Consider the following 14,749-nt stretch of genomic DNA (forward strand, 5'->3'; position numbering starts at 1 on the left):
GTTAGGTTAGTGTCTCCCCCCAGCTCCCTTCAGTGAGTTGAATATATATATATATATATATATATATATATGTGTGTGTGTGTGTGTGTGTGTGTGTGTGTGTGTGTGTGTGTGTATTCTAGATGCATCCTTCACCAGATACATGCTTTGCAGATGTTTCTTGCTATCCGTGGTTGCTGTTTTCATTTTCTTGGCAGGGTCTTTTGAGGAGCAGATTGATTTGCTCTTGGGTCTTAATTTATAGAGATGACTGAGTGACAACACAGAAAGGTCAATGCCATTGAAAGAAAAGTTTAATATTACTCCCAGTTTCCTTAGAAATAATAGACATAGCATAAAACTCTGGCCACAGGTGAAGCACCAGTGTCAGTTAGGAGGCAGAATGGAGCAAGGGGAAGGCACAGGTTACAGACTTTATTGGGGTCTCTGTTAGAAAGGCAAAGTAGGACAGGGATAAAAGCTTAGGATCAGCTCCAGCAGCCTTTAGTTGTTCGTTACTTTGCCCTGGGTTGATATAGGGCAGGGGAAATATTGACTTGGTGTGTGAGAATTAGATAAAGAAAATGACTGTGGATATGAACTCTGGATTGGTTAGTTACTTAATAACATATGAAAGGAAGACTTACCAACAAGTTATTTACTCTATCTGGGAATGAACTAGCCTTGCAGGGGGTCTTTCCCTAAGCAGCAAGATGCTCCCCAAATGTCAAAACATCATAAAATATACAAAATAAAAGTTGTGATTAATTTGTAGATGTCAGCTGGGCACACTGGCTCACACATGTAATCCTTGCACTTTAGGAGGCCAGTGTGAGCACATCACTTGAGCCCAGGAGTTTGATATCAGTCTGGGAAATATGGCAAGACCCCATCTCTACAAAAAATACAAAAATTAGCTAGGTGTGATGGTGTATGCTTGTGGTCGAAGCTACTTGGGAGGCTGAGCTGGGAGGATTGCTTGAGCCCAGGATGTAAAGTCTGCAGTGAGCTGTGATTATGCCACTGCACTCCAGCCTGAGTGACACAGCAAGACCCTGTCTTGAGAATAAATAAATAAATAAATAATACACAGATGTTTTTACATTTAGATGAAGTCAAATTTATCAACTTTTCTTTTGTGTTTACTCTTTGTTCTAGATAAGAAATCATTGCCTAACTCCATGCCACAAAGATATTCTCCAGTGGTTTTGTCTGGAAGTTTTATAGCTTTGGATTTTACATTTTAAATCTATGATCCATCCTGAATTTATTGATTTGGTATAAGTAGTTCTATTTCATTGTTTTCTGGTTTGATCTTTATTATTTCTTTTGTGATGCTTACTTTGGATTTAATTTACCCTCTTTTTCTAGTTTCCTTAAGGAGAAAGCTGAGATAATTGATTTGAGGCTTTTGTTCTAATATAGGTAGTTAGTGATGTAAATTTCTCTTTAAGAGTGATATCAGGGAAGATGGTGGAATAGGATGTACCAGGAATCTGTCTCTCCACCTGGGCAACAGTAGTACAGCAGAAACTGTAAGAAGTAAGTATTTGGAACTCTAGAGTTTATTTGAATGCTTGCAACTTCTGGGTGAAGAGATTGGCTGGTAAATTGTGGCTAATTTTGATCACTTTTAACCAACAGTACAATGGTAGCTACCTATTCTCCTTCCACTCCCAGCCCTGTGGCAGCAGTGATGGGATGCCAGCTTGTGGTTTTGATGCTCCTTGTGTTATCCACAGTAGGTAATAAGGACTTTGTCCCCTGAATGTTGGAGTGTTGTTTTGTGTTATCCACAGTGGGTAATAAGGACTTTGCCCACCAGATATTGGGGTTTTGTTTTATGCTTTTGAATTGTTGCTCTGATGGATGAGATATGGGCATGGATGCTGGATGCCATTGTTCTAGCCTCCATGGGCTGAAGTGTTTTCCAGGATATTGAAAGGTCTGAGCCTGTTCTTTGGACAATCAAAGGAAACTATGCATATGGAGAACTTTAGAAAGTAACTGCTTATGTCCAGAAAAAGACACAGATGCAGTAATGACCTGATAAAAGTTTAAGTTTTTACTTTAAGCTGACCCAGGCATAGAGCCCAACAATCAGAAAAAAAAAAACAAAAAACCCTGAAGGAGGAAAATCTGATTTCCATAGTTATTTCTTTATAAGATTTAAACTTACAGTTTACAACAACAACAACAACAACAACAACAACAACAAATCACAAACAGAAAAGTATGGTCCACTCAAAGGAAAAAAATAAGTTGACAAAAATGGACCTGAGGAAGCGCAGATACCAGACTAACTAGACAAAGTCTTTAAAACAGCTGTCTTAAAAATGCTTCAAGAGCTAGTGGAGGATATGGAAAGTGCTCTAGGAACAGAGTTTTGTATGTTATTTAAGTTAAATTGGCATAAAGTCCAATTAGATTGCTATGACTTTAGGATGTTAAATGTTAGCCCCATGGTAACCACAAACAAAATACTGAAAACTGGAACATTTTACTACAAAAAATTAAGTTATCACAAGAGAAGACAGTAATAAATGAAGAACAAAAAGCTATAAGGCAAACAAAATAGTAAACATGTAGCAAAATGGCAGAAGTTTCTCCTTATCAGGAGAAATCCAAATGCAAATGGATTAAACCCCCAATATAAAGACAAAGACTGGCACAATGACCCCACCCCCCCACGGAAAAAGAGATGACCTAATTATATGCTATCTACAAGAGACTTACTTTACATCCAAGTACACAAGTATGTTGAAAGTGAAATGATAGAGAAAGATATTTCATGAAAATTGTAAACAAAAGAGAACAGAAGTGGCTACACTAATATTAGACAAAATAGGCCTAACTTCAAAAAAAGTTCAGAGGAAAAAGAAGGATATTACATATTAATAAAAAATTCAATACAGAAATATGATATAATAATTTAAACATTTACATACATGAAACTTGGATTGCTGTTGTTGCCTATGCTTTTGGCATAATATTTCTGGACTTGTTGCCAAATCCAATGTCATAAATATTTTCTTTAGTGTTTTCTTTTAAGAGTTTTATAGTTTTAGCTCTTATGTTTAAATTTTTGATTCATTTTGAGTTAATTTTTATATGATATAAGGTAGTAGCTCAATTTTTTTCTTTTGCATATTGATATTCTGTTTTCCAGCACCATTTGTTGAAAAGTTTGTCTTTTCCCCGCTGAATAGTCATATTATCCTTACCAAAAATCAACTGACCTTATGAGGATTTATTTCTGTACTCTTTATTCTATAATATTTCATTGGTCTTTATGTCTGTCTTTATGCCAGTGCTCTACTGTTCTAATTACTGTAGCTTTATTGATGATGTTATTCACATTTTCTTTGTACTTTCTGATTTTTTGTGTACTTGTTCTATCAGTTATTGGAAGAGGGATATTGACATCTGCAATGATAATTGTGTATTTGCTTATGTGTCCTTGCCATTCTATTAGTTTTTGCTTCATGCATTTTTAAGCAATGTCAGGAAGAGCATAAGCATTTAGGATTATTACATCCTCTTGTGGAATTTGCCACTTTACTATTGTGAAATGACCTTCTTTATCTCTGGTAATTATTTTTTATTTGAAATCTACCTTTTCTGATGTTAATATAGTAGGCATCTTTTTAAAATTAGTATTTGCATGATATAACACTTTTATTTTTAATTGATTTGTGTCTATATTTAAATTGCATCTTTCCCATTCATTTACTTATGCAATTACTTATTAATATTAGTATGGACTTATGGGTATTTATTTTATAATTTGGGTTATAATACAATGATACCTAATTTATCTTTTTGCTCAAAATAACATGAAAACAGTCTTTCTTTGGTAAAATATTTTTTCTTTCTTTCTTTCTTTTTTTTAATAACTCATCCATAACAAAATATTTTTAAAGATTTTTTCTGCCTCTCCTTCTTAGGAGACTTCCATAATATGTATGTTAGTCCAATTAAATTTGTTCGACTGATACTCTTTCCTTTTTTGTTCCCTGTGTTCCTTTTACATAGCTTCTGTTGCTATGTCCTCAAGTTCTTCTCTGTTTTCTTCTGTAGTGTCTGATCTGCCATTATCCCCTTACAACATTATTTTACAATCTCTGATGTAGTTTTAGCTTCTGAACATTGAACCTGTGTCTTTAGTTAGCTTCCACATTTCTACTTAACTTGTTAATACTATTAGATTTCATATTTGTTTTAACGTCCTTGTATTCTAATTCTAACATCTCTGTCAGTTCTGGATTGGTCTTTATGGATTTAATTTTCTCTTTATAAGGCATATTTTTTTTTTGGTTTGTGTGCCTGGTAATTTTTGATTGGGTTCTAGACATTGTGAATTTATTTGTTAGATGTTGGATATTTTTGTATTCTTACAAATATTTTTAACTTTTGTTTAGGAACACAGCTGAGATATTTGGAAATATTTTGATTCAGTTGGTGTCTTCCTGTTTAAGATTTGGTAAGTAGTACAAGAGTAGAGTTTGTTTTAGGGGTGTATTAGTTTGTTCTCACACTGCTATGAAGATACTGCCTGAGACTGGGTAATTTATAAACAAAGGAGGTTTAATTGACTCACAGTTCTGCATGGGTGATGAGGCCTCAGGAAACTTAGAATCATGGCAGAATGGGAAAAGGCATGTTTTACATGGTGGCAGGTGAGAGAGGGCATGTGTGAGCAGAGGAAAAACTACCATTTGCCATTTATAAAACCATCAGATCTGGTGAGAATTCACTCACTATCATGAGAACAGCATCGGGGAAACTGCCCCACAATCAAATCACTTCTCTCCCTCAACATGTAGGGATTACAATTCAAGATCAGATTTCAGTGGGGATGCAAAGGCTAACCGTATCAAGGGCTAACTATTTCATACAACTGAAGTGAGACCCCTTTGGGTACTGTATCCAATGCTCTGTGAATTATAAGATTCTCCAGTCTAGCTGTTGAAAATAGGCAATATTCTTGGCTTCATGTGAGTGTCAAAAACTTTTTTCCTGGTCCCTTTTAGATGGTCCTTTCCCTGGCCTTGCATTCTGACTAGTAGTCTGCTGAAAGCCCAGAAGGCACTCTGCAGATATCCATGGTTCTTTCGCTGTGCATCTCTCTCCTTTCTGATAGTTTATCCTGTGATTCTAACTACCTTAGTCTTTCAGCTCCATTTCCTCAATTCAGAGACTGCTTTAGCCTCCTTATAAGTTATTCTCCCTTCTATACCCTGGCTTGGAAACCTCCTCAAGGTAATATATTGGGGGCAATGGTAGGACTCAACTCATTTGTTTACCATCTTTCAGAGATCACTGCCCTTCATTGTCTGATGTACAGTTTCTTCAAATCTTTTGTTATGTATGTTTTATCATTTTTTTTGTTGTTTTGTTTACCTCGGTTTGGTTGTTTTAGGCAGGAATGTAAATCTGATCCTTGTTACTATATCTTGGATAGGCGTTGAACATCATTTGTTAAATATTGACATTTAATATAGAATTTTAAAAGATACATTGCAAGCAAACAAAAAATGTCTGGGCTTTCGTTTAGCTCTTAGGTCATTAGTTTTTGATCTCTGAGATAGTTGATCACATGGACAGGCAAAAATGCCATTTTTAATAGAATGCAGTAAGAGCCATGATAAAAGTTTCTGTGGGAGCTCAATAGTTGAGGCTTTAATCCCACACTGGTATGAAATTAAGTCACACTTGAGGAAACCTTGATGACTGTGCAGATGTTATTTGATAAAGAAGGCATAGTGGGAGGAGAGAATAGTTCAGGTCAAAGGTTCACCATGGATAAAAACATATTGGTGTGGAATCACATGGCATGAAGTAGCAAGTACGATCAGTTTGATTTTATCAAAGAATAATAAGCAAGTGTACAAGTGAGAGTTCCCCAGAAAGACAGAACCAATAGGATATATGAGAGGATAATTACTAGGGGAATTGACTTACAAAATCACAGGAGCCAGAGAAGTCCCAAGATAGGCCCTCTGCAAGCTGGAGAACCAGAGAAGGCAGTTGTGTGGCCAGTTCATGTCCTGAAGCCTCAGAACTAGGGTAGCCAATGGTGCAGCTTCCAGTTTGAGGCTGAAGACCTGAAAGCCCTAGTTGGGCCACTGGTGCAGTTACCACAGTCCAAAAGCCAAATAATCTGGCATTTGATATTCAAGGTCAAGAGGAGAAAAAAGTCATATTGCTTGGGAAGGGAGAGGGAGAGTAGAGAGAAAATCCCTGCTCTTCCTTCTGTTTGTCCCAGCTGGGTCCCCAGATTGTATGGTGCCCACTCACACTGAGGATGGGTCTTCCTCTCTCAGTCCAGTGCTCACAGGCCAATCTCTTCTGCAAATACCATCACAGACACACCCAGAAACAATGCTTTAGCAGCCATCCAGGTCATCCCTCAATCTAGTCAAGTTGACACCTAAAATTAACCATTGTATCAAGGTAGAAATGGTGGGTAAGACCAGAGAAATGGGCAGCTAACTCATGAACAGCATCATCTGTCATGCTAACACATTTAGCCTTCGCCTTGTAAATAATGGAGAACTCCTGAAGGTTCTCCTATGAAGCAGGGGCATGATATTACAGACATCACTTTATAATGAGGAGGATGGAGTTGAGGGGCAAAGACTGACTTTAGGAACATAAGTTGGGAGGTTGTTCCATTTGTCCAGGGGAGAGAGGCTGGGGCCTGACTATAATATGAGGCTAGTAATGGACATTTAGGGAAAGATATGAGAATTATTTTATATGTAAAAATGTCAGGACATCTTAACTTACTGTGTGTGAGGGAATGCAGGAGAGAATGTGGGCATAAAATAAGTTGCAGTCCTTTGGCTGGAAGGACCACATGAAAAATGCTGGAAGGAACTGTTATGAGCTGTGGTGGGGTGGGGAGGAACAGTTCTGGGGTAGGGAGAGTTCGAGGACTGCTGAGCTTGAGGTGGCGGAGAGAAGATGCTCTTTCTGATGCTTATTCTCTCTCATTTGTGTCTGCCCTACTGGTGGAACAAAAACCATAAGAGAATTTAATACCTGATTGAGAAGGCTTTTTCTCAAAATTAGATTTCCAGTCCCAAAACTCTGGTCCATTTATCAACAGCCTCTGATAATTTGGGGAAAGCCATTTAGGGTTGCTGTATTAAGCTGTGCACATTGTCTGTGGTTCTTCCGTGTAGTCACCTGCCCCACTTCCCACTTTTATTCCTGATGTGTCATTTGCTTACTCAAACTGGTTTCCCTGCTTTTCATGGAGCACTCCTTATATGTTATCTCTTTTGAGTCTATTCCTGTTTCTGGAATGGGCTCCTCCCTCCATGCTGTCTACATCCTAAGCCATCTCAAGGCCCAGCTCAGTTGTCACCTTTTCTATGAAACTTATCTAACACCCTTTGATCTCCTAGGCCTTTTTTGTTGCACCGTACTTTGATGATTTATTATATACAGTACTAGGAATGCTGCTCAAAACACTGAGCGCTAATTGATCTTAATGGTTGCTGGCCATAGTGGTAGCACAAGGTTCCAAAGGTCCTTCTCTGTGCCAGATATTTCCCTATAATTGCTGAATGATGTGGTGGCCTTTAAGGACTGAGCAAGGGGTCAGAGTGGCCAGAATAGCAAGGAGCACAGAGGTGGGAGTGCTTTGGGCCAGATGCCATTTGCCACCCAAAATAGAAGTATTTCAAGATTTTAACAGCACAGACCTAACAGTGCATACCAGATAAAGTCATTTCACCATATATTGTCTTATTTTCTTTACTGGATTTATGTGTATGTTTTCTGTAATCTCAGAACTAAAAATTTGTTTTAGAAATCCTTTAGGCCAAGACTCCTTGACCTAGGGCCTGTACTGTAGACTCAAAGGAAGTTGATGGGATTTACCAGATTTTCAAAGGTACGTGTAATGCAGAGAAGGTTAGGAAACCCTGGTCTCTCCAACACTTCCATTTATAGATTAAGAAACTATAGCTGAGCGAGGTTAAGCATAAGAGCTCTGCATGCAATACTTCTCAGGGAGATATTTGCCATCCGCGGTCCAATTCAAATTCCCTTATTGAAGGTACACTTAGGGTGTTCCATGTCATCATATCAGTGGACTGTCCTCACTTTTGCTTCTGCAGGGAGCCTGGAAGGCTTGCGTGGTTAGTCAAGACTATTGGTAGGGTTGGTGGGGAGCTGGTGCAGACAGTAGCTCTTTTTAAACAGTAGATGAAGTACTAATGTACTTAGGAATCTATTGGGAAGAGTTTAGAATCCTAGTACAAAGAATCTAAAGTTGGTTGTCAGACTAGTCAGACTAAGGAGAGGGTTTGAAAACAGATATTAATAATTTATTGAGCATTTGCTGTCAAATAGCCCCCTTTTTTGTATTAAGCTATTTAACCTTAATGAGAATCATATGAAGTAGGAAGTGCCATCCCTCACTTTACAGATGAAGAACTCAAGGTCCAGAGAAGGTAAGTACTTTGCCTAAATTTATACAGCCAGGAGAATTAGGATTTAAACCAACATGGTCAGCCTCCAGCATCTTCACTTCCAAACACTATACCACGCTGCCTCTTAAAAGTTGGGTTGTGGAGCTAGGGAATGAAAAAGCAAGGAAAGGTGGGTTTCCGTGAGTGGGTGGTTTATGTGGGGTTGGGGTGGAGGAGGCCCTACTAAGTGCTGATGCCCTTGGCTAGGCCTCATGTGGTTTGGTGCTGGGATTCTGGACTTGTGTCAAGGGCAGCCTTAGGGTGGATAGAGAATCTTAAGAGTCTGAAAGCAACTTGCATTGTGATATTTATTTACTCATCCTTGTAGACCCCCTATCTTGGTACTGAGGACAGAAGATGTACCTCCCGCCTGGAATCCTTACTTCCCCTCTGTCAAAATTCTGTTCTTGGAACGGGAAACCCATTCAGAATGAGATATGCCTAGCTAAGGGGTCGTAAAAGATTACATTTCCTGGATATTCCTTTGTGCATGTTTTGTTTAGCTCTTGTCTTTTAACTCCTATCCCTCCTGAAGATCCACGTAGTTAGCACCCGCATGCAGCTAAGCTCCAAGCACTCCTGCTGCATTTTCAAACGGAGCCAGGGACCCTCCCTTGGCACTGGCCTCTTGCTTTGCCTCCTCTTCCTGTGTCTGCATTTTCTTTGGGTCTGTGTGCACCAGCCTCTTCCCTAGCACTACCTGGCTGGTCTTCTTGTCTCCCCCTACTAACCCCTCACCATTACGAGCCACGTCCGAATAGCCTGGGTGGGAAGAGGGGCTGCACTCATCAGAAGCTATACTGCGTCGACTTGTGTTGAGGTAGCTACGTGACTGGAGACTGGGACTGGGAAGACCCAGGGGATGGGTGTGGCCATTCCTGAGGTCCCACCAGCCTTTGAACTTTATACACCTTATCTTACTGAATTTTCCCTATAACCCTGTGTGCGTTGTATTTAGTGACCTTGTTTTTTAGATGAGGAAATCGAAGATTGGAGACTTCAAAATAGTTTGCTCAAGTTCACACAGCTAATAAATGGCAAACCTGGAACCCAAACTATATCTGTTGGGTTGCAAAGTACATGCGTAATATTTCCCCCGCCCTGATACCAATAAAGAGTAGCAGCCATCATCTATTCTAGGGTAGCAAGGAAGGGCCAGAAATTTAAAAGAAATGTAAAAGGGCTAGAAGTTGAGTGGACATTGAAATGGAGCAACCAGAGACAAATGAACAGGAAAAGAGCAAGGATAGAACTAGAAAGTCTAAGACAATTAGGGAGAGTGAAGCTGGCTTGCCTGGAACTTTTTGTTTTTGGTCTTGGTTCCCATGGTTTGGAGGAGGGGTAGCCTGGCCCAGGGGCCCAGGATGGGTACCCCTCAGCTGAGCATGGGTCCTCACTCCTGTATGTGTTCTGCTTACAGTGACCACGTCACTGACTGAGCTCCAGCCCCAGGACACTGCTCCACTCTCAGCCAGAAGCAACATGGGGTTCACCTCACCTTGGATGGGGCAAAAGGAATGAAAACTAAAGCAATGAGCAGAGATGGCATTCTGCGTTTTGGGCATTAGTGAGTTTTCCATTGGCTTGAGGATGGCCTCACATAAAGTTATATAAGTGATATTGGTCCAAATATTGGTCTGATATTGATCACGCATGCTCACATCTTGTTCTTCTGACCTCCCCTACAGTCTTTCTAGGAGGATCAGTCCTCTCCCTCTCCCCACTATACTAAGCAGATGGCTTGGAGTAGCCCCAGTGGTCTCAGGCATAGCTATAGAGGCTGGAGAGGGAGGATTCTACCTCAACCCTGAATGGCTGACTCAACTCAGCTCCACTCTTAGGACTCAGGCAATGGATCATTTTCTTCTCTGCTTCTGGGCTTTAGGAAGTGTCTTGAGAACTGCATGGCTGAGAAAGAGGAAACAGGTGGACACCACATGGGCTGGAGGAAGCCCAGGGTCACCGAATCATCCTGGGCCAGAAGGCAATTGCTCCTTTTGGAGGATGATGTGTTAATCATCAGATCACTGGGCTGTGAGGTGGCAGAGAAAGGAAAGGTAAAGTCAGGGCTTGTTAGATTTGCAAGGAGGAACTGATTTAGCAGCAGTTTGAGTCACTTTTAGTCCTTCTTATTCTCACCAATAGTAAGTTGGATGTTGGAAAGAACTGAATATGGTAATTTATGCCAGGTGAACTACACTGTGCTCTGTGCTTCCGTGATGTTTCTTGGAGTCCTGGAACTTTGTAGCTGGGAAAGACCATCTGGTCCAGTGCCTGATGATTGATTGGTTCTTGGTCATGTTTATTCAATCATACTGATTCTCTGGAGAATGGAAGTGACCTGCCCAAGGTTGTGTAGCATGTTAGGGCTAGAGGGGGTCTGGTCCCAGGCAGTAGGTGCCCTTCTCCACAGGGGACCATTCAATTCTGTGCTCCTGGAAACCTCTGTCATAAATATGATCATCAAAATGAGCTGAGTGGAAGGACGAATGTAAAGAATTTCATATATCACGTTATTTTCCTATTGATTTGTTAATTTTATTTTATTTAAAAAAATTTTTAGTGGTTTTTATAAAGAGTTTTTATTTTGTTCTCTATACTTTGTGTATTTTCTTTTCTTTTTTATTATACTTTAAGTTCTGGGGTACATGTGCAGATAGTGCAGGATTGTTACATACACATGCCGTGGTGGTTTGCTGTGTCTATGCCCCTGTCACCTGCATTAGGTATTTCTCCTAATGTTATCCCTTCCCAATTCCCCCACTCCCTGCTATCCCTCCCCTAGCCCCCTTACCCCCAACAGGCCCCAGTGTGTGATGTTCGTCTCCCTGTGTCCATGTGTCTCATTGTTCAACACCCACTTCTGAGTGAGAACATGTGGTGTTGGTTTTCTGTTCTTGTGTTTGCTGAGAATGATGGTTTCTTGCTTCATCTATGTCCCTGCAAAGGATATGAACTCATCCTTTTATATGGCTGCATAGTACTTCATGGTGTACAGCTTCAGCAAAGTCTCAGAATACAAAGTCAGTGTGCGAAAATCGCAAGCATTCCTATACACGAATAACAGACAAGCAGAGAACAAAATCATGAGCAAATTCCCATTCACAATTGCTACAGAGAATAAAATACATAGGGATACAGCTAAAAAGGGATGTGAACTACAAGAACTACAAACCACTGCTCATGGAAATAAGAGAGGACCCAAATAGATGAAAAAACATTCCATGCTCATGGTTAGGAAAGTCAATATCATGAAAATGGCCATACTGCCCAAAGTGATTTATAGATTCAATGCTATCCCCATCAAGCTACCATTGACCTTCATAGAACTGGAAAAAAACCACCTTAAACTTCATGTAATTTGTTAATTTTATAATTTATCTTATATATTGTCTTTAGAATCAATGAGCATTTAGATTGCTAAGCCTTCTCCCTTAGTTGCTAGGTGAAGCTTGTACTTTTCTACTTTTTAAAAAAAATTTAATATGCTATAAACATTAAGTGGCCCGGAGGTTTACATGTCTGCTGGGGGAGGCTGTATGGTTTAATGTAAAAGGAAATGGATGAGGAACTAGGCAGGCCTGAATCTCAAATCTCTTCTCTACTACTGATCAGATATGTAACTTTGGGCTGGTTACTTTATTTATCAGAATTTCTGTTTTCTTAACTGTGGATAGGGCAATAGGACACCTCACCCAACCCCAAGTGGGTTACTCTGAGGATTAAATGAGATAATACATGCTTAGCATGGCATCTAACTTATAGTAAACCCTCAATAAAAGTTATTGGTACAGTGTTTAAGTCTTAAACTGAGTACTTGACATTAATTTTCTTCCACTTATAGAATGTTCTGTTTTTATCATAGAACCCCCATTAAACAAAACAAACCGAAAAGCAATTGCCTTTTAAAATGGAATGTTCTAGTATGGCTCACATAAGTGGAGATGCACATCTGTATTTTAAATTAGATCACCTGGTGTTTATAGCATCTCTGGGGCATACAAAAGACTTTTATATTAGTTTTGTTGAGTTTTTTATAAGCTCATTAATTTTCACAGCATTCTTATGAGACAGGAATTAGACATATTGTTCATGAATTAATGAAAGTACAGAGACGTTTCAGCACTTGTCCGACATCATAGAGAAAAATCAGTGACAGCCAGGAATAGTATTGACGTTTCCAGGATGGAAACTTGGTATTGACACACTATCCACCGATGACGTGCTCAGTGTTTATGTGTCTTTTCTCCTGAAGCAGGGTTTTGCATCTCTTAGGTCCTGTGTAGTGGCCCAAAGATCATGAAGGGTGCACACAGAGCTTCTATCAGATACTGGCCACTCCTCCCCTATGCTGATTTCTACTGGGCGAGCAGGGAGGGGCAATTAGAGCAGTGCTGATGAAAGTGGAGTCCATGAAATGTCCATCAAGCTCTATTCCACAACTAAAGGCACCTCAGGCATTTTTGTGAATATTTAGTAGTGATGGTGAATATTTTTGGGGACCAGTGGTAGCGTTCCCAGTGCTCGTAAAATCACCCTGTGAGGTGGGAACCTATCTGGTTCTCAGTGAGGGGTTCTGGTAGAAATTATGGTGTGAGATTTTGGGCTGATTGCCTTGCTCTTAGGGTGGCACAAGCCCTCCTTTGGCAGAAGAACTCTACTCCTCAAAGGCAGCCCTGGGATTGACTCTGGAATGACCAGCGGCCCATGTCTGGTCTCCCTGTTAACTCGGGCCATGTCAAACCTTGGGATGACTCACAGACTCTTCCTTTTGCATGTCTTTAGACAAGCTTTTTGTCTTTTCTTGGCTTACCTGCTAATTACACTTGGGGATCAACCTTGACTCTACTTCGGCCACTGTAACTGTGTCTTGATATTTTAAAAAATATTTTTTTTATTTATATTTAGAAGGCACAAATATTTTGTTTTCTTTATTTTCTTTAAATTTCCGTAGGTTTGGGGAGAACAGGTGATACCTGGTAACATAAGTAAGTTCCTTAGTGGTGATTTGTAAGATTTTGGTGCACCCATCACCTGAGCAGTATACATTGAACCCAGTTTATAGTCTTTAATCTCTCACACCCTTCCCACACTTTCCCCCGAGTCCCCAGAATGTATTGTATTAATCTTACGCCTTTTTATAGGAATCCTCATAGCTTAGCTCCCACTTATGAGTGAGAACTTACGATGTTTGGTTTTCCATTCCTAAGAGTTACCTCACTTAGAATAACAGTCTCCAATGTCATCCAGTTTGCTGTGAATGTCATTAATTTATTACTTTTTATGACTGTGTAGTATTCCATCACATATATACATACCACTAACTGCATTTTTTCTGGCAGCCTAACCTTGCATCTTCTCTGCTTTTCGGCTTCAAACACTTGCCTTGATATTGACCACTTGGTTTTGTCTATCCTTGCTGTCATATAAGAAGACAGAGGGTGGCACAGGTGGATGGCTCAGAGAAGGTTTCCTGTAGAAGGTAGGAATTGAGCTGGACCTTAAAGTGTGGGAAACATCCTAACACATGGAGGGAATTGGAGAGGCAGCCTCAAACAGCAGGAGCAAGAGCAAGGCAGAACATTGTGGAGTCATAGAAAAACCAGGGTTCTAGAGTTCAAAGTGTGAGTCATCTCTGGTGCTTACAGGAGTCAGAGAGGTTACAAGAACCTGACCTTGGGCAGGTTCCTTAACTCTCTGGAGCTTGGCTTTCTTACCTGTAAAATGGGGAAAATACAACTTACTTCTCAGACATTGGGACTATTAAATAGTACATGTAAAAGCAGCTAGCATGGTGCCCCTGGTAAGTACTCAATAAATGTAGATTTTTATGTCATTGTGTGCTGCCCACAATGCTGGTCTACTTAGGCAGGTGGGAGAAAGAGTTAGAGAGGGCAACAAGCTCCTGTCCCTGCTCTAGCCTCTTGCCTGGACAATTGCTCAATGCTTAGTAAAGGGAAAGCTTCCTGAACCGATGTGCCTGTTCCTCTAGGGCCAGTCCTTGAGTGTCTTGATTCTTTGAGCTTGTACATGGGGTTAATGCTGAGTTATCTTGCCCTTGTTAAAACTCAGCCTGGGGATGTAAAGAGATGTCAATTCCTCTCCCTCCCAAGTGCTTGTGTCCCTCATCCTACCTCCCTGGGGTGGTGTATTCGAGCTGTTGGAGGCTTTATGCATTTAACAAAAGGCATTGTTATAGAAACCCCTGGCCGGGCGCGGTGGCTCACGCCTGTAATCCCAGCACTTTGGGAGGCCGAGGCGGGTGGATCACAAGCTCAAGAGAT

Source organism: Sapajus apella, unplaced genomic scaffold (genome assembly GCF_009761245.1).
Source record: "Sapajus apella isolate SASKATOON/1434 unplaced genomic scaffold, GSC_monkey_1.0 scaffold21, whole genome shotgun sequence".
Taxonomy (NCBI): Eukaryota; Metazoa; Chordata; class Mammalia; order Primates; family Cebidae; genus Sapajus; species Sapajus apella.